This window comes from Urocitellus parryii, chromosome 12 (assembly GCF_045843805.1).
Source record: "Urocitellus parryii isolate mUroPar1 chromosome 12, mUroPar1.hap1, whole genome shotgun sequence".
NCBI lineage: Eukaryota > Metazoa > Chordata > Mammalia > Rodentia > Sciuridae > Urocitellus > Urocitellus parryii.
The window spans coordinates 19,166,735-19,192,646 of NC_135542.1; positions in this window are offsets into that span (position 1 = coordinate 19,166,735).

Genomic DNA, 25,912 nt, shown 5'->3' on the forward strand with positions numbered 1-25,912 from the left:
GTGTAGAGAGGGAACTGCAGCCACGATGGGACGGACATTGGCCATGTCCCTGTGTGGGACACAGGCCTGATTGAGTTAGGGTGCATTCTTTGTCTCTCCCCTTCTTGTGATTGTCCCATCTGTACATTTGTGCTTTAGCCACCTGTGAGTCCCATCTCTGGTTTCAGAGAGAATAGAGGGTGTTAGGGGCCAATAGACACAATAAACCCTAGAGATTAGATGCTACCCTACTTTCCAGAAAAGACTGGGCACACCATGAGTTGCACAATGATGGGACCAGGGTCCAAAAGCTGCTGAGAGGGAAGGACTGGTTGTGAATGCATTTTTGAAGGCTCCAAGCTGGAACTCTAGTGGCACCAAGCAGGGCAGATGCTGGTGGGGATGTTTGGGTAGTTGTTGGTGAACACCTGCGCACCTGAGATGGGTAGGCATGGAGGAGAAATCAGCAGCCCATAGGGCTTTTGAAAGTGGTCTTATGTGAAAAGAGGCTCAGGTATGGGCACAGGAAATGACATCATTGCCTTGACAATGGATCAAACAGAACATGGAACCCTGGTATCCAGGCACCCACTTCACTGACCAAGCCATCCGAGCTCACTTGGTTGGAGCCACTGGAGGGAGAAGGATGTTCTCCTGTGGTTGCAGACAATGCCGAGCCTCAGGCTCCCAGGAATCTCAGGGGGGCCAACTAGCCCTTTTGTGGATACACTGGGTGAGGCTTCATCTTAGACGCCAGAGGCTCTGGCGATTGTCGCAGAGGAGCTCAAGAGTAACAGTGAGTAGCACAGGGCAGGTGAGCCCAGCAGGCCCTCTAGTCTGATCCCTGATGAATGGCCCAGGACTCCTATTCTGACTCTGTGTGTGTGTGTGTGTGTGTGTGTGTGTGTGTGTGTGTGTTTGTGTGTTTGTACTGATGGGAACTGTCCCATTGTGCTTTGACTCTAGTGTATTGGCACAAGTCATTTTTCTGTTTGTCACCATTTCCATTTTGAACCCACCATTCTTGGTCCCAACCCAGGGTGAAAATGATCAGAACACGGAGGAGCCCTTCAGGGTTCAGAGCCTTGAACCTTACAGGCAGGACCAGCTTAGGAATGAGCTCCTGCCTGTCATTTGTGGGAGGAACCTACAGTTCAGCAGCAACATGGGGTTAATCTCCTGGGATTTCATCCCCACCCAGCAGGTGCTGGATCTCTTGTTCCCAAGGTAAGCACCAGACCACCAAGCCCAAGTGTGTAGCCCCCTCATGCCTCTGTCTTGGGGCTGCCATGTGCCTCTCAGGGACCCAAAGGTTTGTGATACCTAATGAGATAGAGGACCACACTCATAGTGGAATGTCAGCCCCGAATGGTACGAGTCCTGGAGGTGCCTGCCACAGCCTTGCAAGGGCAGTGAACTTCCCCTCTCAGGCAGAGAAACCATCCTGACTCCAGCTGATCCACAGAGGTCCGTGGAGCAGTCCCCACACACTGGGCACCACAGCTCAATGGTGTGCACTGAGCTCATTCCCAGGTGGACTCAGTGAGGCCAGGTGGTCTTTCTGGTGTGATGTTGGCTTTGTGAAGAACGTAGATCTGTGCCAGAGGCGTCTCAAAACTCGGGCCTTGGGAAAAGCACTTTTGGGTTAATAAAGACATGTTAGTTTCCATAGTGGGACAGAGCGTCCTAGCTGGGACATAGCTGGACAGGGGCTTTGGACATGGCAGCTCCCACACCCAGAGATATGTGGGAATCAGCAGTTTGGGCTCATTCACTGGTGAACATGGAGAAAGCACCCACTGTGTGAAGACACGTTTCCAGTCACGTTTCATAATTCAGTGAAAAATGGGGTGCAAATGATTGCCATTGTGTCCCTTTTCATGGGGTCAGCCTAAACCGCAGGTGCCATGAGTACATATCCTCCATGGGACTGCATCCCTGACTCCATGAGGCATAACTGCACGTTGTCCTCTTCAGTGACTATGGTGGACCCTTGGACCAACTTCAACATGGAATGGGCTTGGGGTCAAGAGGGTGGGCTCCTGTTTCCAGAATAGGGACCTGCAAGGTGATTTGACTTGGGAAGGCTGAGGAAAGACTGCTCTGCCCAATTCAGTTTTCTGCCTGCAGTGTAAGGTGTGGGGCTTCAACAGTAGGAGGGGTAAGGCGGGGAGTTGTAGGTGGAGTCAGGGTCCTCTGGGGAAGGCCCTGGGATAATGGATCCCCCCACACCACACCTCCCTGTCCTCCCCCAGGGCCACAGAGATGTGGTCTGCACTCATGGGAAAAGAGAGGTCCACCGCTACTCAGGGGAACTCAGTGAGAGCTCACAGAGAATGAGGTAGCATTGCAGCCCACGCCAGGGGAGGAGGTGTCTCTTGAGCCCCGAGAAGAGTGGGCAGGAGGACAGACACTCCCAGAAGGTGCATTCCAGGTTGGAGAGCATGTAGCCAAGAGGAAGAAGAGTGTCAGGCCTGCCCAGAGGAGGGGAGAGCTGGTCAAACCATGGATCTAGCGCTCCTTCGTTGAAGGTTCTTTGCCTGTAGCGACCTGTCCTGACCCTGCCTGTACAGCCACTGTGTCTTGCCTGAGGTGGACTGGTGTGTTCAGAACCAGGGACGGTTCAGGAGGGTAGGGTCAGAGGTTTGCTCTGGAGGCCGTGGCGAAGGCAAGGCCAGGGTTTTGCTGACTCCACACCTGCCTCCCCACAGTGCCTCATCTTCCTTCCTGGGGACCTGGGTGAACTTCTACTCCGAGGCTTCCCATCAGCCTCCAGGCTCTCTGAGTCTGCAGCAGCTGCTGCCGTACATGTGGCTCCTCCTGAGTGGCTTTAACCTGGAGCACCAAGCACACCACCTGCTGGCCCAGGTTGAAGATGGCAGATCAAGCCAGGCAGAGCCTGAGAGCCAGGCGGACCGGGGTGAGTACCTAAGTACCTCAACACACCTCCAAACCATACCCCTCCAATTAGTGTAGCCCTGTATGAGTAGATGAGTCCACTGTCAAGGTGGAGGCACCCACCATCAAGTGCTTTTCCCCAAACCCACCTGTGATCATTGCTGCAGTGGGGAGAAAACCTTCAACACATGAGTCTTTGGGGACCAATCCAGATACAAAGTCTAGCTGTTTCTCTTTGATGGGTCCAACGTGAACTAAGAGGTACTGGGGTACAAGGGGCTATTTCCTTGAAAGGTGTTCCTGTAGTGGACCTCCTGTGCATAGAGGGTCCTCAGGGATTAATCAGTGGGGAGTCTTTGGTGGAACAGAAGCTGGATTCGGGGGCTCTCAGGTCTGTGTGTGAGACCTGAGCTGGCAGAGGCTCTCAGTTGTGGGGGATGTTGGGTAGTGTATTCCTTGAGTGTCACCTACCACGCCTCTGCCCCTGCCTTTCCAGAGCTGAGGGTCCCTGCTGATGCGAAAGTCTATCACGGCCTGATTGGAGGAGTGCATTATGACTTTCTTCTTCGACAAACAGATGCCAGCAAGTCGTTGAAGGTCAAACCAAAGGAGGTAAACAGCCACCTTCTTCAGTCTTTACTCCTGGTGCCACTCCACATCCTCCAAGGGGACAAGAACCTCAGGTTCTGGATGGATGTTGTAGAATGCCCACAGAGCCAACTGCCAGGCTGGGTGGGGTGCAGTTGCTGGGCTTTGCTGATGTTGTCATCCCCCACAGTTCTTGGAACCTTCTGTGGCAGTGGCATCCAGGACCCCAGCAGCTGTGAGCAGCAGCTCTGCAGTGGCTGCAGGATCATTGCCCCAGGCCACCCAAAGCAATGAGTGCTGCATGAGAAAAGTCACCAGTAGCAGCTCCTCACTGCTTCACTCCAGCGAGCAGGTGGAAGACAGCCGCGTTGTTCACGTCCTCCTAGAGGGACAGAGCCTGAGGGAGACAAAGCGCATCCCGGTAAGCCCGACAGCAGGGCTGCCTCCTGGGTGTCCACACAGTGGAAGGCAGGAGACACAGCCAACCCCAGGGCTATGGTGGGAAATAAAGAAGAGAGAGGTCCGTCTTAAGGGCTTGACCTGAGGAGGGAGAGCATCAGCATGCCCAGCTTCCGTGGTGAGTGGGCCTGTGTATTGTGGGTTTTGCAGGCCAGAAGTGCAGACGGAAGTGCTGTGGACAGATGAAGGCAGAGATATGTCCAGGGTGCAGGCTGCAGTGCCTAGAACTTGGTATTCTCAATGAGTGAAGTTGGAGCAGAGGAGGTGGCAGTGACTTGTCACATGTGTAGGAGGGGATGTGTTCCTGGTGGCAGGGAAGAGAACCTCCTTAGCATGACTAGGTGTAGGAATTTGGGGTCGGGATCACCTGGGGGGTCATGCCAAAGCTTCGGAATGTTAGGCTTTGCATGTATGTAAATACGGAGCTAAAGGGGTTCTTGGCAGAATTTCTATGGATGTGCAGTAGACACGCTAATGCTGCAGGTGTCCAGCTGCAGAGGAGACATGTTCAGTGACTGCCAGTGCTGAGTCAAGTACATCATTACAACCAGACCCGCACCGAGCTTCCAGAGGCCAGGGCCTCTCAAAGCTATCATGAAGCACTCAAGTGCACACTCTTGTATCTGAGTCTGTTTTGTGTCGTGGCAGTCAGGACCCAAATTTTCAGTGCATCTGCCTCTTCCACCCACAAAGGCAGCCTGCATCCCAGATCACACTTGGTGCGCAGATCCCTGGCCCATTGCTCTCATCTCACTGAGATGAGAGTGTGTCTGTGCATAGGCAGTTTGGTCCTTTGACATGAGTGGAATGTGGCTCCCCAGGGGGAGGGGAGATGGCAGGTACAGGCAGATATTTGTACCAGGATTGTTCTAGTAGCACATTGCAAGAACCCAGGTGGTATATGGAGGACACACTCAGGTAGCAGGATAACAAGATTGTGCCCTTGTATATGTAGCTGAGATTTCTCCTGAATGTTTGACCACAGTCTTCTGGGTAGCTCTTCTAAAAGCCATTCTCTGATGACATTTGTCCCACCCTGATCCAGGTGACCTTTCAGGAGACGGTGACAAGCCTCATCCGCAGGGCCTTGGACCAAAATTTGTTGCAGCATGAGGATGTGGACAACTTTGAGCTGCTGTATATGATGTCTGAGGATGAGAGTAAGTAGGACAATCAGACAGTGGGGAGACATGATCCACAGTGGGCTCAGGATAACTGACAGCCAAGAGAAAGTGGGCCTTGGCCCCAAAATACCAAAGTGTGATGGGCCTGGCGGAGACTCTCAGGGGTTGTGGGTGTTTTGTGGTATAATCCTTGAGTGCCACCTAACAATTCTCTCCACTTCGCTCTGCAGAAATCAAGGTCTCTGACCACTCACTCGTGTGTCTGTCCATGAATCTGGGAGTACAATATTTCATCGTGAGGAAACGCCCCCAGGTCAAGGGAAAGGAGGTAAACACCTACCTTATTCAAGCTGTGCATGTGCTGCCATTCCACTCCGACCTGAGGAAATAAGAAGCCTCAGCACCTGGACATATTTGCTGGAAGCCCATAGAGCCAACTGACAGTCTGGGGTGGCTTTCTGTTTCTGGGTTTGCTGATGTTCCATCCCCCACAGTTCTCAGAATCAACCTGCAAGTCCTCCAGGCCACTTTCCCACAAGCAGGTGGGAGACACCTGCTTAATTCGTGTCCACTTAGAAACACAAAGTCCAGAGATGGCCAAGAGTGTTCTGGTAAGCCTGGGAGCAGGGGTGTCCCGTGGTGCTTACACCTGGGTGGGGAGCAGACACTGGTCCAATACCATGGACTACTCATGCCCTCTTGAATTTGGAGCTTCTGGATGATCAGGAGGATAGATGGGAATCAAGAAGGGAGAGGTCAGTGTGAAGGGCTGGAGCTGAGATGAGCGAGTGCAGCAGCTTGTCCACTGCCATGTCTGAGGGAGTCTGTGTGTCAGGTGGCAGCATGCAGTCCAGAAGGGCAGGGACAGGTATGGGTGACAGATGAGAATAGGACAGGAACTAGGTTGCAGGTTCCCTTGTATGGGATGCTGACGTCTATGGAGGAGGACAGCAGTGTGAGGTTCTCCATGTTCCTTGAACAAGGAGCTGAGAGAGTCTCTCTGCAGAGTCGATATGGATGTGGAGCAAGCACACTAAATGTCCAGGTAACCCAATGACCACCCTTGCCGGATGAGGTGCCCTCCTACATCCCAGCCAGCACTGAGCCTCTGGAGGCCAGGAGCTCTCGTGGCTATCTTTCAGCACTCCTGTGTGTGGTCATGTTCCTGGGTCTGTTTTTGGCCCTGGCAATCCAGACCAAAGCCTCTAGGTTTCGTGCCTAGGCCATTCCCAATGCCGCCTGCATCCTCGGGCATACCTGGGATCTTGGAGGCTATTGTCCCATTCCTCCCAACTTGTGGGATGAGATTGCATCTGTATGCAGGTAGTGGGGTCCTTTCACTCCGAGAGGAGTGCAGCTCCACAAAGAGCAATGGCAGGCCCAGGAAGTCCTATGTACAAGGATTGGGCTAGTAGCCTGTGGGAAGAGCCCACACGATGAGCAGGAGGTCAGCCTCAGGTAGTAGGGTCATGGGTGTTGCACTTGTATTTAGAGTGGAGGTGCCTCCAGAATGCCCCTGCCCACTGTCCTTGAGTAGTCACTTCAAGGCCCATTTCCTGAAGGCCTGTCTCCCATGCTGCTCCAGGTGACCTGCCAGGATAGGGCTCCTGTTGTCATCCGCAGCGCCCTCGACCTACACTTCCTTACTGAGGAGAATCCAGAGGATTATGAGCTGGGCCAAATCATCTCTCGCCGTCAGAGTAAGTGAGACAATCAGATAGCAGAGAGCAAGGGTCAGGATGTGGACTCAGGTCAACTCTTAGCAACAAAGAGTAGTCTCTGACCCCCAAGAACACTCCAACAGGTGTGTTGGGTTCGTGCACAAAGCCAACTGCACTTCTGCTGGTGGAAGGTCTTGAGGTCCAATAGTATACCCCAGTGGATATTGCGGCTCCCCACCAGGTGCCCTCCCCTGGACATGAACAGGCATCCAAAGCTGACATCTTTGAGGAGTGAGGAAGAAAGCCTCTCTCCAGGAGCAGTATGTTTTCATGGTCTGGGATAGGAGTGGTTTCAAAGGAACATGGGAATGCATGGGCTAAAGAGGGAACTGGCATTTTGTGGACTGAAGCAGTACTATTGAAAGCCTTCTGTGTGACCAAAAAAACCACTGCCTGGGCAGAGCATTGCCAGGATTCTAGCAAGCAGTAACAGGATGAAATTGGGAAGAAAACACAGCCTGGGAGACAGCCTGAATCATCTGTTTTTGCATAAATTCCATGGTCTTACGCACCTGAGTCCACTAGGCAAGGAGTGATCACAATAGCCAGGTTGTGATCCCTAACTAAAGTCAGATGAGGGCTTCCTGAGCACTTAGCCACAGAGCTCATCTGATAATAATGCCAGCGCTTTTTTGTTGGTTGGTTGGTTGGTTTTTGTGAGCCAAACACCACAGCAGCCATTATCCCAGCCTATGTACCCTGAAGACCACCATCCCTATGAGTTCTAGGATCACTTGTCTCCTATCTGAACCTACTGTTAGGTTAGTAGTGTCTATGGAAGAGGAAGTCTGTCTGGGGCCTTGGTAGCCTAAGAAATTCATAGCAGAGATCTCCACATCCAACCCAGAAGGGATGGAGAACAGGCTCTAGGTTAGAGGAGGGCGACAGGAAACACATGTTCAGAGGAAGGAGAAGCGGCTGTTGTATTCCCCCACTCGGGGTCATGGCACCACTGGGCCATACACCATGTTGGAGGGAAGCAGTCCCTTTGCTGGTCTTTGGAACCATTGTTCTCAGTAGGGCAGTATTTGGAATGTGTCCTCCATTCTCAGAAGCCTGGTTCACATGGAGGCGGGCTCCACCAACGCAGAAGCATGGCTCTAACGTGGTATCCGTGCTGGTCAGCCTGTCCTCACTGTGGCCATACTTGAGGAAAATAACTCAGAGGAGGAATCCTAGGCCTTTTCTCTGGGTTTCATAGCTTTCTCTTTGGTTGTGCACTGAGGCTGTCCATAAAGCTCTAGTGTGTGGCAGTGGAGAGCTCCTCAGCCCTTGCCACAAAGGCATAGACTGGGAGAGAGAGAACGAGGCTGGCAGAGAGGGAGAGAGAGAAAGATGGAGAGGGAGGACCTCTACTTGGAGAATGAGGATTCAGTGGAGCCAACAGGAACAAGGTACTGTTGCCCAGGGCACAACCCTGTTTAGGTCTTCCTCCAACCATGCTCAACCTTTCTTCCAGTCCCTCCCACCCCCCAGTAGTGTATTCATCTTGAATGAGAATTTCATGTTGACATCAGAGCACTCACCATCCAATGCTTCCCTCCAAACCCACCTGTGAAGATGGCTCATGTGGGGACTGAATCTTCGGCACAGGAGCCTTTTGTGGGAGATTTCAGATGCCAACCCTAGTGGTGTGCTTTGGCAGATGCAAGAGGACCTGAGATATTCTGGAGTCCAAAGCCTTTGGTAGGAACAGACATTAGGTCTGTTGAAGTGCTCTGCCTAGTTCTTCCTCAGGGAGGACTGTGGAGGCTGTCTTTGTTGGTATTGGTGCTGAATTGGAGAGCTCTCAGGTGTGTGGCTCTGGCCTTTTCTGGCACAGGCTCTCAGATGTTGGCGTGTCCTAGGGAGCACCTCCTGAGTGCCACCTTCTTTTTGTACACCCCTCTCTCCCCAGAGCTGAGGATTCCAGCAGAGGCCAACGTATTTTATGCCAAGAATCCTCACAAAAAATCCAACTTTGTGCTGAGGAAAAGGAGCCTCTCCCAAAAGAATGATGGGTGGATCGAGCCTCAACCTCCCTCTCGTCCTGGAAAGAAGGCTCCAGCCCTCCTGAGGATGCTTGCAAAACCATTCTGCTGCTGTGTGCCTGGGCGGGGCTGAGGCAGCCCAGGAATATTTACATTGATTACTATTTTCTTCAAAGTTTGAATCTATAGTGTGCCATTGTCCTTGACCTTGTTTAGTAACACAGTTGTTACTCTATCCTGTATTTGTTGTTTCCATTAATATATTATTATTTTAAAATATATATGTTTTTGTTACCTGATCTACTGTGATGATTTGAGTATACTAAATGTAGCAGTGATTCCTAAAGGACACATCCAAACCAACAGGAAGGAATGTTTCATTCTATCAGCAAGAACTTTGGTTTTTAGGAGTTTGGCAGATGGCATTATCTGAGTCAGTTTTCCAATGGGGGCAATGAAGTATCAGCTATGATGGTACAAACACAAACAAAGACACACAAACACACACAAGAGCACACACACTCACTGAGAGATAGATAGACAGATGGAGTTGGTCTCTGCTGAAATACTTTGGAGACATGGTTCTGATTTCTCCCCTTTTGGAGTATTTTCAATTGCACAAGGTGCCTTGCAAATGAACCCATGTCTGAGGAAGACATGCATGTGTACTTCACATGCCACTTTTCACATAGCAGGAAGGTCATGTAATATTTTTCATGCAGCTGTCTTTTGACTGTGAACCATCCCATGAGGTCAGCTGTGGAATTTTCAACTTGTAGCATCACAATGGGGATCCACTCTTTGGATTTGGGGATATTTCCGATTTTCTTGATTCAGATTGGAATGATATATATATTAGTTTTTGATGAAAATTCTGCATTTGATGGTAATGAATGTCGTGCATCTAGGAATCTGTAGAGTGCAGACAATGAATGGATGCCTACTGTTGTCTGGACTGGTCTGAAAAGTCCTGTAGCATCTGAGCATGTGTGAGGGCTGTACAGGTCTTGCAAAAAGTCCAGGTCAGATGATCCTGCACAAAGCTGAACTCCTAGTGGTCTCCACAACAGTGTAAGGGCCAAGGAGAAACACACTTCCACACAGAAGTTGGGAAGCTACCTTATGAAGGTGATCATAGATACGGGATTATTAATATATCCAGGTTGGCATCTATTATTTTTTTAGCTTTTGACTTTCGCAGCTGTGGGCATCTTGACAACCATCAACTCCCTGTAAGCACAGACAACTCTATAAGAACCTGAGGATAAATTTCCCTGTGCATGTCCCCTTGTGAAACTGCTTAAGCACCGCCTGGTTTACACACAGGTGGAATTTCTAGGTCAAAGTGTGCATGTTTACTTCTTTGACTAAGCACTGCCAGGTGGCTCTTCTGCATAGCTCTACCTGTGGCCAGGATTGTATTATCTAGCTTTCTAACTTTTGCATGTTGAGTAGATACATAGTGGGAGCACACTGTTTTTGTTGGTATTTTTCTTGGTATCTATTCTGATGCTTTTCACTGGGGGATTTTTTCCTGTGAAAATGGGCTTCCTCTACTTGACCTTATTTTCTTTTTAAAATTTTTTCAATGTGACTTTTTAATTTTAGTTTTATTAAAGACATTGCCCCTTGCTTGCATAGTCTATATCTAAAGCACTAGTCCTTGCTCCAAGGCCCAGCTTGCTCTCAGCTGCCCCAGGAGGGGAACAGTCTTTGGCGGTAGACAAGAGACACCCCTGCAGGGGGCACAAGTGCTTTGGCCCTCTGGTGTCTTGCCAGCAGTGCTTCCCATGCTCACAGAGGGTTTCAGACACTGAGTCAATGGTCCAGGTGGTCTTTTGTTCAGTCTGATCTCAAATTGAGCTCCTCTGAGAGGTCATATTGAAGTCCTTGTGTGTACCTGATCCATCATTTTAAACAATATTCCAAGTTCACTTTTTGTGTGTACGTGGGTTCTGGGGATTGAACCCAGGGCCTTGAGCCTGTGAGGCAAGTGACCTACCTGAGCTACACCCTCAGAGACCCCTGTAAAAGTATTTCCCCTTTGCCTCGGGGTCTAAGTTGCCAAGGCTGACCTCAAACATTCCTCTTGCCTCAGCCTCCCTGGTGGCTGGCATGACAGGCATGCACCTGGGACTGTCACACTCGAGCCTGTGATGGGAACTCATGTGCATCTGTCCAGGGCTGAGCATGGTTAGGCAGAGCTGTGCTCCAGGCTCCCTGCAGGGCTGTGGAGGCTTCTGCTGCCCAGCAGCCCTGGTGCCATGGCCAGGGCTCCTCCCAGCCGAGGGCAGGCAGCTGCCCATTGCTGTAGGCTGACCTTATTTTCTTCTTATGGCACTCGTCCGTTCTCTGGAGTATGTTGTATGGTTTGTCCATTAGGAGTCTAACAGGTCCTCTAGAACCTTCAGACAATTAGTAAAATTCCTAAACAGTAAGTGAGCACGCGCAGAAATTGGGCTAATATTTTGGGAAGAACAATGTTGGATGATATATTCATGGCTTGAATATATCATCCAACATGAAGTTATATTTTATTACTTACAAAATAATAAAATAATGAAGCAATACCATGGGCTGAGCTAAAATAGATCCTTAGGATCTTAGGCATTCTGTAACAAATCTGTGTCACTTGAAGTATAGAGTTGATCGACTCTGAGTAATGAAACAGAAGTAAAGGTATCAAAGCAAATGATCATCTGTTTCCAATTTTCTGTGATTTGGTTCAAGTGGTAAAGTGGTGATATTTATTAATAATGGATCAAATAGGTTCATAATTGTTTTAGAGTACAATTAGATGCCTTCAAACTTTAGGCTACATGGGCACATTTGAGAACGGTTCCAGCCGTTCTCTCATCCTTTGGGTCATTCCCCTCCTATGTCCTGTGAGACATTTTCTATGTGAGGCTTTAAGAAGAAGAAGAGAATATTCTGTAAAGAAAACCTTGTGATCTGTGCAGTATGAAGTTGAATGGATTCATTCAGAAATCAGAAATTCTATTGAAAGATATTTATTTGCATGAGCCAAATAAAACCTATTTTTAGGCATCCTGGTGAAGACAAGGTTTTATCTTTATGTCTCGTTTTCTATGTTTTGTTGTTGTTGTTGTTGTTAGAATGAAATTCATATGTTGCCAGACCATTCTATCAGATGTGTAACTAGATGCCATTTAAATTACCCACTTTTACATGGTAGACAGTTTTTAATGAACACTGCCTGTCTGCACCTTTTTTAAAAACAGGACTGGGATCAGAAGCCCAAATACCAATGGTTAGCTGGAACATATTTTTCATTTGGCCTATCTGTCAGTATTCCCTGAGGTCATCTGTGCAATCAGCTTCATTACTCCTGCTCCCTCACTGGATTTCATAGAAACCATATGCTATGTGTGAATCAGGGACACCAATCCCACAACATAGCATTCTTGGAATATCCAAAGTCCCACTTTTCACTTCGCCATGCCTGAGATCAGCAGTAATATTTATCAGCAAATGTGAGATTTTCAAAGATCCAATTCTATGTGCTCCTTTCTCATAGAGCCTTAGGCAGGGATATAGCATACATAAATATTAAGTAAAGTCCATAGTTTTTAAAATGTCATCCATTGAATAGTTGACACATGTCTGAGATACTTTTTATTTTGGAGGAGGTATTATTTAATAGGGAATTCCAACAGCTACCTAATAGTGAAATGAGAAGTCTTGCATCCATTTTATTTTGTTTCTGATGATTTTTATGAGTAAGGGTAAGATACTTCCTTGTTCTGATGCAGATGTTGCCCACTTTTGTGAATGGATGCGGGGTGTCACCTACTACTTGCATATCTGCATATTGGGCTTGACACTGCTATCGTACTTGGTAGTTGGCAAAAAGTCAATACTGAAGTTAAGCTCTTGTGTTCTAGCAGCAGAGCTGAAGATCCTTGATGTGCCACCTTCTGCAATCCATGCTGCTCTCTTCATGTTCCTTATTGACTTCCTGGTGATGAGCATCATGGTCTCCTGGTCTTGAGAATGGCCAAGCATTGCTCTGTGAATGTGGAAGATGGGCATGTGGAAGGCTCCAGGGAGGAGGGATCATTGAACATGTACTCTAATCCATGTGCCTGTTGAATGACCTGTTTTTTTATTTTTGGGTTTTAAGGGAGACACTGCCCTAAAACACTTCTGTGCAGCTGGGAATGCAGGCTTCTGCTTCACCTTGCAGGAAGCATTAACGAATCCTTTCCAGAAGACATGAGAAGAGAGAAATGAGCCTCTGGTATCATGCAGGTTCCTTGCATTGCCCATGGGCTAGAAGAGAGAAGAGTTGCTTCATGAGATTTGATCCCCTTTTTCCTGAAAAGTTCCACACAGAGGTGAGTCCCCAGCATGTTTAGAAATCATTTCAGACACCTTTCTGGACGGAATTGAATCAGAGCCCCTGATGATGTGGAAGAGCTAAAGATGGGTTTGCTATGAATTTTCTATTTCATTCATCAGGGCCTGAGTCAAGTCAGTCATTGTGCTGTCAACACATGAGCTGCTGGTCAAATGTGAGGAAGTGGTCTTGCTTTATGAAAACACCACCCTGATTCAGTGAGCCAGAGGCAGCCTGCAGTCCCTGTTTTCCTGTAAAGGCAGATTGCTGTGGATGGCCTCTGGCCTCGTCATGCAGCCCTGCTCAGAGTAGGGGATTGAGGGACCAGGCAGATCCCTAGTTCCTTTTGACCTTTATTGCCATTGGGCCACCCCAGGATTCTTGGACTCTACCTGGTCTTCTGGCCTGGGTCAGGGGATGTAAGGTTTGGAATCCCCCTCTGTGGCAGGATCCCAAGCCCCCCCAGCCACTTGAGGACAGGCACAGCCTTCCCTAATTGTGTTAGAGTTGGAGACTTCTCCCACCCATCCTCATCCATGCTCATCCCACATTTTGTAGCTTGACACCTGAGGACCTTTATTCATTGACTTAGTTGTTAGTGATGATGGTTACTAAGACTAAGTGACTCTTTCAAGTCACATCACTTGCATGGTAGGGCTAGAGCATGGATCTTCCTAATTGATTTCATGGGACTCTCTCATGGAAACTGTGACTGCCTCCTAAACACACACTCTACATTTGGAGTGTCAAAATTCTTGGCACTGCCTCCTTGGCAAGTGTATCTTGTCTTCTACGTGGGAATTTCACAAATATTTTCCTTTGGTTTGTGGAGGTCATGCAGAAGGGATTTCATTTGAAATAGCCCAAACAAGAAATACCAGTTGTCTTTTTCGCACATGGATGTGTGTAGTGAACATCCCTTTCTGTGTGCTTGCATGAGTTGCTCCTTTGAATTTGTTGAAGAATGGTTGGCTGGGGAGCAAGGTAACGAGAGATGGATATCAATGCTTGTCCAGTATTCTGAAGTGAAGAATGTATTGAGGATGTGAAGGCTTTCCTAGCCAGTTCCTATGGCTCAGTCAGGGATCAGTCAGAGGATTCTGTCTGGTAGACTCTTTGGAACATATGTCAAAGTGGCCTGGTCTTACCCTGTCCAGGACTGAACGCTGAGCTTGAGTGGGAGCTTCTTATCAGTTCAAGTACTTCCATGAGTCTGTCCTCTGTTCTCTTTGTTTTTTTTTGTTTTTTTTTTTTCAGTTTTCAGTGGACATATCTTTATTTTATTTTATTTTATATGGTGCTGAGGATCGAACCCACTGACTCGCGCATGCCAGTCGAACACGTTACCACTTGAGCCACATCCCCAGCCCCCTCTGTTCTCTTTTTTCCGAGCAGTTTCTAACAGGAAAGGAGAACAAACATTGAAAGTACAGTGATTGATTATGTATACCAATGTTATTTGAATCAACTTTGTATAATTCAAAATTAACTTTTTGCTAGTAAAATTTCATATGTTGAGGAAATAATGAAAATATTGGGGTTGGGGGATGAGGATGGGCAAATCAAATATTCTTGAGCACCAAGACCTGTTTTTTTTTTTTTTTTTTTTTTTTTTTTTTAACTTAAATCATAAACTGCCTGAGGACCACAGCAAGTAGATATTTCCAGAGACAGTGGGAAGGTAGTAGCACATGAGGAAGGGAAGAGCTCTCAGGATGGGAAGAGGGGGCCGCTTCAGGACTCACCGGGCAAGGCACGAGGCTGCTGGCCATGGTACATGCCTGCGCCCACTGAGTGGGGAAGATCCATGCTCTGTGTCCCTCCACCCTCCTCTGTAGCTTGTGTTGGCAGCAGATCAGGGAATTGGGGTCAGAAGTGCTCCCAGTAATATAGGCACCAGCCCCCAGAGTGTGTTCCTAGCCCTTTCCCCACCTGGCCTGACTTGATGCTTGTGTTGATGCATGGCTGAAACCCTACAGTCATCAGAGTGTGTCTGCGGTCCAGATCCACCCTGCATGGCCAACATGCTCAGACCTTCGGCTGGGTCCTAGGCCTGCTACAACCAAACTCTGTCAACTGGGTGGCCAACAACAGAGGAAGGGCCTTCCCTCAAGCTCCAGGGGCTCAACACACAAGGTGTTGGGCGGTCTCACTGCCAAAACACCTCACAGGTTCCTAGGGGACTGTCCCCCCAACTCTCCCAGCCCTTGCCCACTCTCCTATTGCTGCCCACGATCTGTGGTTCCCATATGGGCATCCCGCCCTGGCTCCAACCTCACATAGCTGGTATCCCCAAGTCTCCCTGGTATCTGGGTCCAGACTCTCCTCTTCCTACAAGAATATCAGATATTGGATTTGGTCCCAGTTGATGCTGTGTTCCATCATGTGAGCTCTTAGCTTCATCACTGTGCAAAGACTCTTTTCCCACACAAGTTCGCACGACTTTTGGCTGGCTTAAGAATTTTCAGGCGACACTTTTCTAATGAGTACACTTTCCTTCCTTCCGATCTCCCCCCAGTGAGCATTCCTCGCACCCTTGTCCTAGTTCCTTTATGGCAGTTTCCCTCCTTATGGCTGAGAGGACCTAGTGACCCCTGGATTCACACGTTCTCCTTAATCACCAACACACTGCAGAATTCTCCAAAGGGCCATATATGCTCCTGGAAGTTGGTGTTGGAAATAGTTCTCCATCCATTAATCACTCCCTCACTCACTAATGTCCTTGTGTCCTTGAGAAAGGCTCTCCCTTTCCTGGTTTTCCTGAATAGAAATCCTCTTGCCTCTTGGGTGAATAGGGTTATGGGTTGTGCAGAGGGTGTTGGTCCACTGAGCATCTTAGAGACTGTCCTTTATGGAGCCTAATGATCCTCACTGGGGAATGAGGCCAGGGTCCTAACTGTGGTTAGTGTGAGGACACCCTGGGTTCAGAGAGGGAAAGAAGGACGAGGGAAACTCAGATGTCCCTTCATGGCCCCTGGAGTTAGAGGACTTACCCCTTTGCACCTGGGATCAGGAGACCTCATTTCCTCAAGGACACGCACACTCAGACGTTAATCTTGAGTGTGGGTTCCTTTCTGGGGTCCAGGGCTGTTGTTAGCCACCAGGAATGACAGTGCTCTCCATGCTGAGTGGAGCCATTTTTGCCAGGAAAGAGCCCGTGGTCACGCCTTGTGCAAAGCATCCCGCGCCAGGGGCTCCCATCCCTACATTCCTGTCCTGAAAGGAAACCACTCAGAGGCAAGGTGGGTCCAACCACCTCCCATGTGTTCACTCATCACTGTGTTCCAGCATCACCCCAGTTAACAGTCCTGATGGGATTGGATGTGGCTCAGAGTGTCACCCTCATGAGCTCTACCCTGCCACAGCTGCAGTTCTGCAGTGGGAGAAACTCAAAACCTCAAAACACATGCACATGAAAGAAAAGAGCAAGAGCCAGAGCCCAAACAGGCCAGGTGTGGCAAAGACAGCTGGAGTGCCTAGGTTGGGACTCAGAATTCTGTCAGTGGGGTGGCATTGCTGCTGGCACCAGCATGATAACCGAGAGCCAGCCCTGCTCATTTTGGGGAGCAGTGTGTTGGGGAAGGCAGCAGAAATTGAGAGGCAGGATTGAGTTTGGCCCTAGGAGGAGGTTGGGTAAGAGGCCAGTGTGGGTTGGAGGGCCTGGGCAGATAGAGAGAGGCCAGGGCACACCCCAAAGCCTGGAGACTGCACTGGATGTCCAGGGTTGTGAAACACCCTCCCCTCTTACTCACAACTGAGAGCAAGGGGCATTGATGAGTTCAGTTTGTGTGCGGCTGCATCCAAGGTGGCTCGGCTAGGCACCTCTGTTTCCTTGACTCAGGAGGCTGGGAGTCCAGGCTCCACCGAGGCTCGGCTGGGAGGATCGGACTCTGAGTTTATGCCTGTGTTCCTGGTAGGATCCATGTTGGCTGAGCCTCAGTGTTTTTGTAATGAGAGGATGGGTGACCGTCATGTCTTTATCACAGGACACACTTGCTAAATGGATTTGTTTGCTCTGAGGAGGAAAGAGAGAGGGGGGAGTGGTGCTGGAGACAGGGATGCAGACAGGGGTCATGGACTTGGCATAACTCAGTCTTGGAGGTGATATCCCATCACCTGTACCCACTTCAATTCCCATGAATCCAGAGGCTGAGCCCCCTTGAGGTGAGGGGTGAACCGGTTCTGGGCAGCAGGATGCTGTGGTACCTCGGAGTCTCTGTGAGACCCCAACACTAGACACACTTGGCCCTTTTGAAATCTTAGGAGAAGCCTTGGGAAGTTGTATGGCAGAGGGGAGCAGCCTCTGCATCTCAGTCCCCTCCAACTTGCCATGGTGTAGAGAGGGAACTGCAGCCACGATGGGACGGACATTGGCCATGTCCCTGTGTGGGACACAGGCCTGATTGAGTTAGGGTGCATTCTTTGTCTCTCCCCTTCTTGTGATTGTCCCATCTGTACATTTGTGCTTTAGCCACCTGTGAGTCCCATCTCTGGTTTCAGAGAGAATAGAGGGTGTTAGGGGCCAATAGACACAATAAACCCTAGAGATTAGATGCTACCCTACTTTCCAGAAAAGACTGGGCACACCATGAGTTGCACAATGATGGGACCAGGGTCCAAAAGCTGCTGAGAGGGAAGGACTGGTTGTGAATGCATTTTTGAAGGCTCCAAGCTGGAACTCTAGTGGCACCAAGCAGGGCAGATGCTGGTGGGGATGTTTGGGTAGTTGTTGGTGAACACCTGCGCACCTGAGATGGGTAGGCATGGAGGAGAAATCAGCAGCCCATAGGGCTTTTGAAAGTGGTCTTATGTGAAAAGAGGCTCAGGTATGGGCACAGGAAATGACATCATTGCCTTGACAATGGATCAAACAGAACATGGAACCCTGGTATCCAGGCACCCACTTCACTGACCAAGCCATCCGAGCTCACTTGGTTGGAGCCACTGGAGGGAGAAGGATGTTCTCCTGTGGTTGCAGACAATGCCGAGCCTCAGGCTCCCAGGAATCTCAGGGGGGCCAACTAGCCCTTTTGTGGATACACTGGGTGAGGCTTCATCTTAGACGCCAGAGGCTCTGGCGATTGTCGCAGAGGAGCTCAAGAGTAACAGTGAGTAGCACAGGGCAGGTGAGCCCAGCAGGCCCTCTAGTCTGATCCCTGATGAATGGCCCAGGACTCCTATTCTGACTCTGTGTGTGTGTGTGTGTGTGTGTGTGTTTGTGTGTTTGTACTGATGGGAACTGTCCCATTGTGCTTTGACTCTAGTGTATTGGCACAAGTCATTTTTCTGTTTGTCACCATTTCCATTTTGAACCCACCATTCTTGGTCCCAACCCAGGGTGAAAATGATCAGAACACGGAGGAGCCCTTCAGGGTTCAGAGCCTTGAACCTTACAGGCAGGACCAGCTTAGGAATGAGCTCCTGCCTGTCATTTGTGGGAGGAACCTACAGTTCAGCAGCAACATGGGGTTAATCTCCTGGGATTTCATCCCCACCCAGCAGGTGCTGGATCTCTTGTTCCCAAGGTAAGCACCAGACCACCAAGCCCAAGTGTGTAGCCCCCTCATGCCTCTGTCTTGGGGCTGCCATGTGCCTCTCAGGGACCCAAAGGTTTGTGATACCTAATGAGATAGAGGACCACACTCATAGTGGAATGTCAGCCCCGAATGGTACGAGTCCTGGAGGTGCCTGCCACAGCCTTGCAAGGGCAGTGAACTTCCCCTCTCAGGCAGAGAAACCATCCTGACTCCAGCTGATCCACAGAGGTCCGTGGAGCAGTCCCCACACACTGGGCACCACAGCTCAATGGTGTGCACTGAGCTCATTCCCAGGTGGACTCAGTGAGGCCAGGTGGTCTTTCTGGTGTGATGTTGGCTTTGTGAAGAACGTAGATCTGTGCCAGAGGCGTCTCAAAACTCGGGCCTTGGGAAAAGCACTTTTGGGTTAATAAAGACATGTTAGTTTCCATAGTGGGACAGAGCGTCCTAGCTGGGACATAGCTGGACAGGGGCTTTGGACATGGCAGCTCCCACACCCAGAGATATGTGGGAATCAGCAGTTTGGGCTCATTCACTGGTGAACATGGAGAAAGCACCCACTGTGTGAAGACACGTTTCCAGTCACGTTTCATAATTCAGTGAAAAATGGGGTGCAAATGATTGCCATTGTGTCCCTTTTCATGGGGTCAGCCTAAACCGCAGGTGCCATGAGTACATATCCTCCATGGGACTGCATCCCTGACTCCATGAGGCATAACTGCACGTTGTCCTCTTCAGTGACTATGGTGGACCCTTGGACCAACTTCAACATGGAATGGGCTTGGGGTCAAGAGGGTGGGCTCCTGTTTCCAGAATAGGGACCTGCAAGGTGATTTGACTTGGGAAGGCTGAGGAAAGACTGCTCTGCCCAATTCAGTTTTCTGCCTGCAGTGTAAGGTGTGGGGCTTCAACAGTAGGAGGGGTAAGGCGGGGAGTTGTAGGTGGAGTCAGGGTCCTCTGGGGAAGGCCCTGGGATAATGGATCCCCCCACACCACACCTCCCTGTCCTCCCCCAGGGCCACAGAGATGTGGTCTGCACTCATGGGAAAAGAGAGGTCCACCGCTACTCAGGGGAACTCAGTGAGAGCTCACAGAGAATGAGGTAGCATTGCAGCCCACGCCAGGGGAGGAGGTGTCTCTTGAGCCCCGAGAAGAGTGGGCAGGAGGACAGACACTCCCAGAAGGTGCATTCCAGGTTGGAGAGCATGTAGCCAAGAGGAAGAAGAGTGTCAGGCCTGCCCAGAGGAGGGGAGAGCTGGTCAAACCATGGATCTAGCGCTCCTTCGTTGAAGGTTCTTTGCCTGTAGCGACCTGTCCTGACCCTGCCTGTACAGCCACTGTGTCTTGCCTGAGGTGGACTGGTGTGTTCAGAACCAGGGACGGTTCAGGAGGGTAGGGTCAGAGGTTTGCTCTGGAGGCCGTGGCGAAGGCAAGGCCAGGGTTTTGCTGACTCCACACCTGCCTCCCCACAGTGCCTCATCTTCCTTCCTGGGGACCTGGGTGAACTTCTACTCCGAGGCTTCCCATCAGCCTCCAGGCTCTCTGAGTCTGCAGCAGCTGCTGCCGTACATGTGGCTCCTCCTGAGTGGCTTTAACCTGGAGCACCAAGCACACCACCTGCTGGCCCAGGTTGAAGATGGCAGATCAAGCCAGGCAGAGCCTGAGAGCCAGGCGGACCGGGGTGAGTACCTAAGTACCTCAACACACCTCCAAACCATACCCCTCCAATTAGTGTAGCCCTGTATGAGTAGATGAGTCCACTGTCAAGGTGGAGGCACCCACCATCAAGTGCTTTTCCCCAAACCCACCTGTGATCATTGCTGCAGTGGGGAGAAAACCTTCAACACATGAGTCTTTGGGGACCAATCCAGATACAAAGTCTAGCTGTTTCTCTTTGATGGGTCCAACGTGAACTAAGAGGTACTGGGGTACAAGGGGCTATTTCCTTGAAAGGTGTTCCTGTAGTGGACCTCCTGTGCATAGAGGGTCCTCAGGGATTAATCAGTGGGGAGTCTTTGGTGGAACAGAAGCTGGATTCGGGGGCTCTCAGGTCTGTGTGTGAGACCTGAGCTGGCAGAGGCTCTCAGTTGTGGGGGATGTTGGGTAGTGTATTCCTTGAGTGTCACCTACCACGCCTCTGCCCCTGCCTTTCCAGAGCTGAGGGTCCCTGCTGATGCGAAAGTCTATCACGGCCTGATTGGAGGAGTGCATTATGACTTTCTTCTTCGACAAACAGATGCCAGCAAGTCGTTGAAGGTCAAACCAAAGGAGGTAAACAGCCACCTTCTTCAGTCTTTACTCCTGGTGCCACTCCACATCCTCCAAGGGGACAAGAACCTCAGGTTCTGGATGGATGTTGTAGAATGCCCACAGAGCCAACTGCCAGGCTGGGTGGGGTGCAGTTGCTGGGCTTTGCTGATGTTGTCATCCCCCACAGTTCTTGGAACCTTCTGTGGCAGTGGCATCCAGGACCCCAGCAGCTGTGAGCAGCAGCTCTGCAGTGGCTGCAGGATCATTGCCCCAGGCCACCCAAAGCAATGAGTGCTGCATGAGAAAAGTCACCAGTAGCAGCTCCTCACTGCTTCACTCCAGCGAGCAGGTGGAAGACAGCCGCGTTGTTCACGTCCTCCTAGAGGGACAGAGCCTGAGGGAGACAAAGCGCATCCCGGTAAGCCCGACAGCAGGGCTGCCTCCTGGGTGTCCACACAGTGGAAGGCAGGAGACACAGCCAACCCCAGGGCTATGGTGGGAAATAAAGAAGAGAGAGGTCCGTCTTAAGGGCTTGACCTGAGGAGGGAGAGCATCAGCATGCCCAGCTTCCGTGGTGAGTGGGCCTGTGTATTGTGGGTTTTGCAGGCCAGAAGTGCAGACGGAAGTGCTGTGGACAGATGAAGGCAGAGATATGTCCAGGGTGCAGGCTGCAGTGCCTAGAACTTGGTATTCTCAATGAGTGAAGTTGGAGCAGAGGAGGTGGCAGTGACTTGTCACATGTGTAGGAGGGGATGTGTTCCTGGTGGCAGGGAAGAGAACCTCCTTAGCATGACTAGGTGTAGGAATTTGGGGTCGGGATCACCTGGGGGGTCATGCCAAAGCTTCGGAATGTTAGGCTTTGCATGTATGTAAATACGGAGCTAAAGGGGTTCTTGGCAGAATTTCTATGGATGTGCAGTAGACACGCTAATGCTGCAGGTGTCCAGCTGCAGAGGAGACATGTTCAGTGACTGCCAGTGCTGAGTCAAGTACATCATTACAACCAGACCCGCACCGAGCTTCCAGAGGCCAGGGCCTCTCAAAGCTATCATGAAGCACTCAAGTGCACACTCTTGTATCTGAGTCTGTTTTGTGTCGTGGCAGTCAGGACCCAAATTTTCAGTGCATCTGCCTCTTCCACCCACAAAGGCAGCCTGCATCCCAGATCACACTTGGTGCGCAGATCCCTGGCCCATTGCTCTCATCTCACTGAGATGAGAGTGTGTCTGTGCATAGGCAGTTTGGTCCTTTGACATGAGTGGAATGTGGCTCCCCAGGGGGAGGGGAGATGGCAGGTACAGGCAGATATTTGTACCAGGATTGTTCTAGTAGCACATTGCAAGAACCCAGGTGGTATATGGAGGACACACTCAGGTAGCAGGATAACAAGATTGTGCCCTTGTATATGTAGCTGAGATTTCTCCTGAATGTTTGACCACAGTCTTCTGGGCAGCTCTTCTAAAAGCCATTCTCTGATGACATTTGTCCCACCCTGATCCAGGTGACCTTTCAGGAGACGGTGACAAGCCTCATCCGCAGGGCCTTGGACCAAAATTTGTTGCAGCATGAGGATGTGGACAACTTTGAGCTGCTGTATATGATGTCTGAGGATGAGAGTAAGTAGGACAATCAGACAGTGGGGAGACATGATCCACAGTGGGCTCAGGATAACTGACAGCCAAGAGAAAGTGGGCCTTGGCCCCAAAATACCAAAGTGTGATGGGCCTGGCGGAGACTCTCAGGGGTTGTGGGTGTTTTGTGGTATAATCCTTGAGTGCCACCTAACAATTCTCTCCACTTCGCTCTGCAGAAATCAAGGTCTCTGACCACTCACTCGTGTGTCTGTCCATGAATCTGGGAGTACAATATTTCATCGTGAGGAAACGCCCCCAGGTCAAGGGAAAGGAGGTAAACACCTACCTTATTCAAGCTGTGCATGTGCTGCCATTCCACTCCGACCTGAGGAAATAAGAAGCCTCAGCACCTGGACATATTTGCTGGAAGCCCATAGAGCCAACTGACAGTCTGGGGTGGCTTTCTGTTTCTGGGTTTGCTGATGTTCCATCCCCCACAGTTCTCAGAATCAACCTGCAAGTCCTCCAGGCCACTTTCCCACAAGCAGGTGGGAGACACCTGCTTAATTCGTGTCCACTTAGAAACACAAAGTCCAGAGATGGCCAAGAGTGTTCTGGTAAGCCTGGGAGCAGGGGTGTCCCGTGGTGCTTACACCTGGGTGGGGAGCAGACACTGGTCCAATACCATGGACTACTCATGCCCTCTTGAATTTGGAGCTTCTGGATGATCAGGAGGATAGATGGGAATCAAGAAGGGAGAGGTCAGTGTGAAGGGCTGGAGCTGAGATGAGCGAGTGCAGCAGCTTGTCCACTGCCATGTCTGAGGGAGTCTGTGTGTCAGGTGGCAGCATGCAGTCCAGAAGGGCAGGGACAGGTATGGGTGACAGATGAGAATAGGACAGGAACTAGGTTGCAGGTTCCCTTGTATGGGATGCTGACGTCTATGGAGGAGGACAGCAGTGTGAGGTTCTCCATGTTCCTTGAACAAGGAGCTGAGAGAGTCTCTCTGCAGAGTCGATATGGATGTGGAGCAAGCACACTAAATGTCCAGGTAACCCAATGACCACCCTTGCCGGATGAGGTGCCCTCCTACATCCCAGCCAGCACTGAGCCTCTGGAGGCCAGGAGCTCTCGTGGCTATCTTTCAGCACTCCTGTGTGTGGTCATGTTCCTGGGTCTGTTTTTGGCCCTGGCAATCCAGACCAAAGCCTCTAGGTTTCGTGCCTAGGCCATTCCCAATGCCGCCTGCATCCTCGGGCATACCTGGGATCTTGGAGGCTATTGTCCCATTCCTCCCAACTTGTGGGATGAGATTGCATCTGTATGCAGGTAGTGGGGTCCTTTCACTCCGAGAGGAGTGCAGCTCCACAAAGAGCAATGGCAGGCCCAGGAAGTCCTATGTACAAGGATTGGGCTAGTAGCCTGTGGGAAGAGCCCACACGATGAGCAGGAGGTCAGCCTCAGGTAGTAGGGTCATGGGTGTTGCACTTGTATTTAGAGTGGAGGTGCCTCCAGAATGCCCCTGCCCACTGTCCTTGAGTAGTCACTTCAAGGCCCATTTCCTGAAGGCCTGTCTCCCATGCTGCTCCAGGTGACCTGCCAGGATAGGGCTCCTGTTGTCATCCGCAGCGCCCTCGACCTACACTTCCTTACTGAGGAGAATCCAGAGGATTATGAGCTGGGCCAAATCATCTCTCGCCGTCAGAGTAAGTGAGACAATCAGATAGCAGAGAGCAAGGGTCAGGATGTGGACTCAGGTCAACTCTTAGCAACAAAGAGTAGTCTCTGACCCCCAAGAACACTCCAACAGGTGTGTTGGGTTCGTGCACAAAGCCAACTGCACTTCTGCTGGTGGAAGGTCTTGAGGTCCAATAGTATACCCCAGTGGATATTGCGGCTCCCCACCAGGTGCCCTCCCCTGGACATGAACAGGCATCCAAAGCTGACATCTTTGAGGAGTGAGGAAGAAAGCCTCTCTCCAGGAGCAGTATGTTTTCATGGTCTGGGATAGGAGTGGTTTCAAAGGAACATGGGAATGCATGGGCTAAAGAGGGAACTGGCATTTTGTGGACTGAAGCAGTACTATTGAAAGCCTTCTGTGTGACCAAAAAAACCACTGCCTGGGCAGAGCATTGCCAGGATTCTAGCAAGCAGTAACAGGATGAAATTGGGAAGAAAACACAGCCTGGGAGACAGCCTGAATCATCTGTTTTTGCATAAATTCCATGGTCTTACGCACCTGAGTCCACTAGGCAAGGAGTGATCACAATAGCCAGGTTGTGATCCCTAACTAAAGTCAGATGAGGGCTTCCTGAGCACTTAGCCACAGAGCTCATCTGATAATAATGCCAGCGCTTTTTTGTTGGTTGGTTGGTTGGTTTTTGTGAGCCAAACACCACAGCAGCCATTATCCCAGCCTATGTACCCTGAAGACCACCATCCCTATGAGTTCTAGGATCACTTGTCTCCTATCTGAACCTACTGTTAGGTTAGTAGTGTCTATGGAAGAGGAAGTCTGTCTGGGGCCTTGGTAGCCTAAGAAATTCATAGCAGAGATCTCCACATCCAACCCAGAAGGGATGGAGAACAGGCTCTAGGTTAGAGGAGGGCGACAGGAAACACATGTTCAGAGGAAGGAGAAGCGGCTGTTGTATTCCCCCACTCGGGGTCATGGCACCACTGGGCCATACACCATGTTGGAGGGAAGCAGTCCCTTTGCTGGTCTTTGGAACCATTGTTATCAGTAGGGCAGTATTTGGAATGTGTCCTCCATTCTCAGAAGCCTGGTTCACATGGAGGCGGGCTCCACCAACGCAGAAGCATGGCTCTAACGTGGTATCCGTGCTGGTCAGCCTGTCCTCACTGTGGCCATACTTGAGGAAAATAACTCAGAGGAGGAATCCTAGGCCTTTTCTCTGGGTTTCATAGCTTTCTCTTTGGTTGTGCACTGAGGCTGTCCATAAAGCTCTAGTGTGTGGCAGTGGAGAGCTCCTCAGCCCTTGCCACAAAGGCATAGACTGGGAGAGAGAGAACGAGGCTGGCAGAGAGGGAGAGAGAGAAAGATGGAGAGGGAGGACCTCTACTTGGAGAATGAGGATTCAGTGGAGCCAACAGGAACAAGGTACTGTTGCCCAGGGCACAACCCTGTTTAGGTCTTCCTCCAACCATGCTCAACCTTTCTTCCAGTCCCTCCCACCCCCCAGTAGTGTATTCATCTTGAATGAGAATTTCATGTTGACATCAGAGCACTCACCATCCAATGCTTCCCTCCAAACCCACCTGTGAAGATGGCTCATGTGGGGACTGAATCTTCGGCACAGGAGCCTTTTGTGGGAGATTTCAGATGCCAACCCTAGTGGTGTGCTTTGGCAGATGCAAGAGGACCTGAGATATTCTGGAGTCCAAAGCCTTTGGTAGGAACAGACATTAGGTCTGTTGAAGTGCTCTGCCTA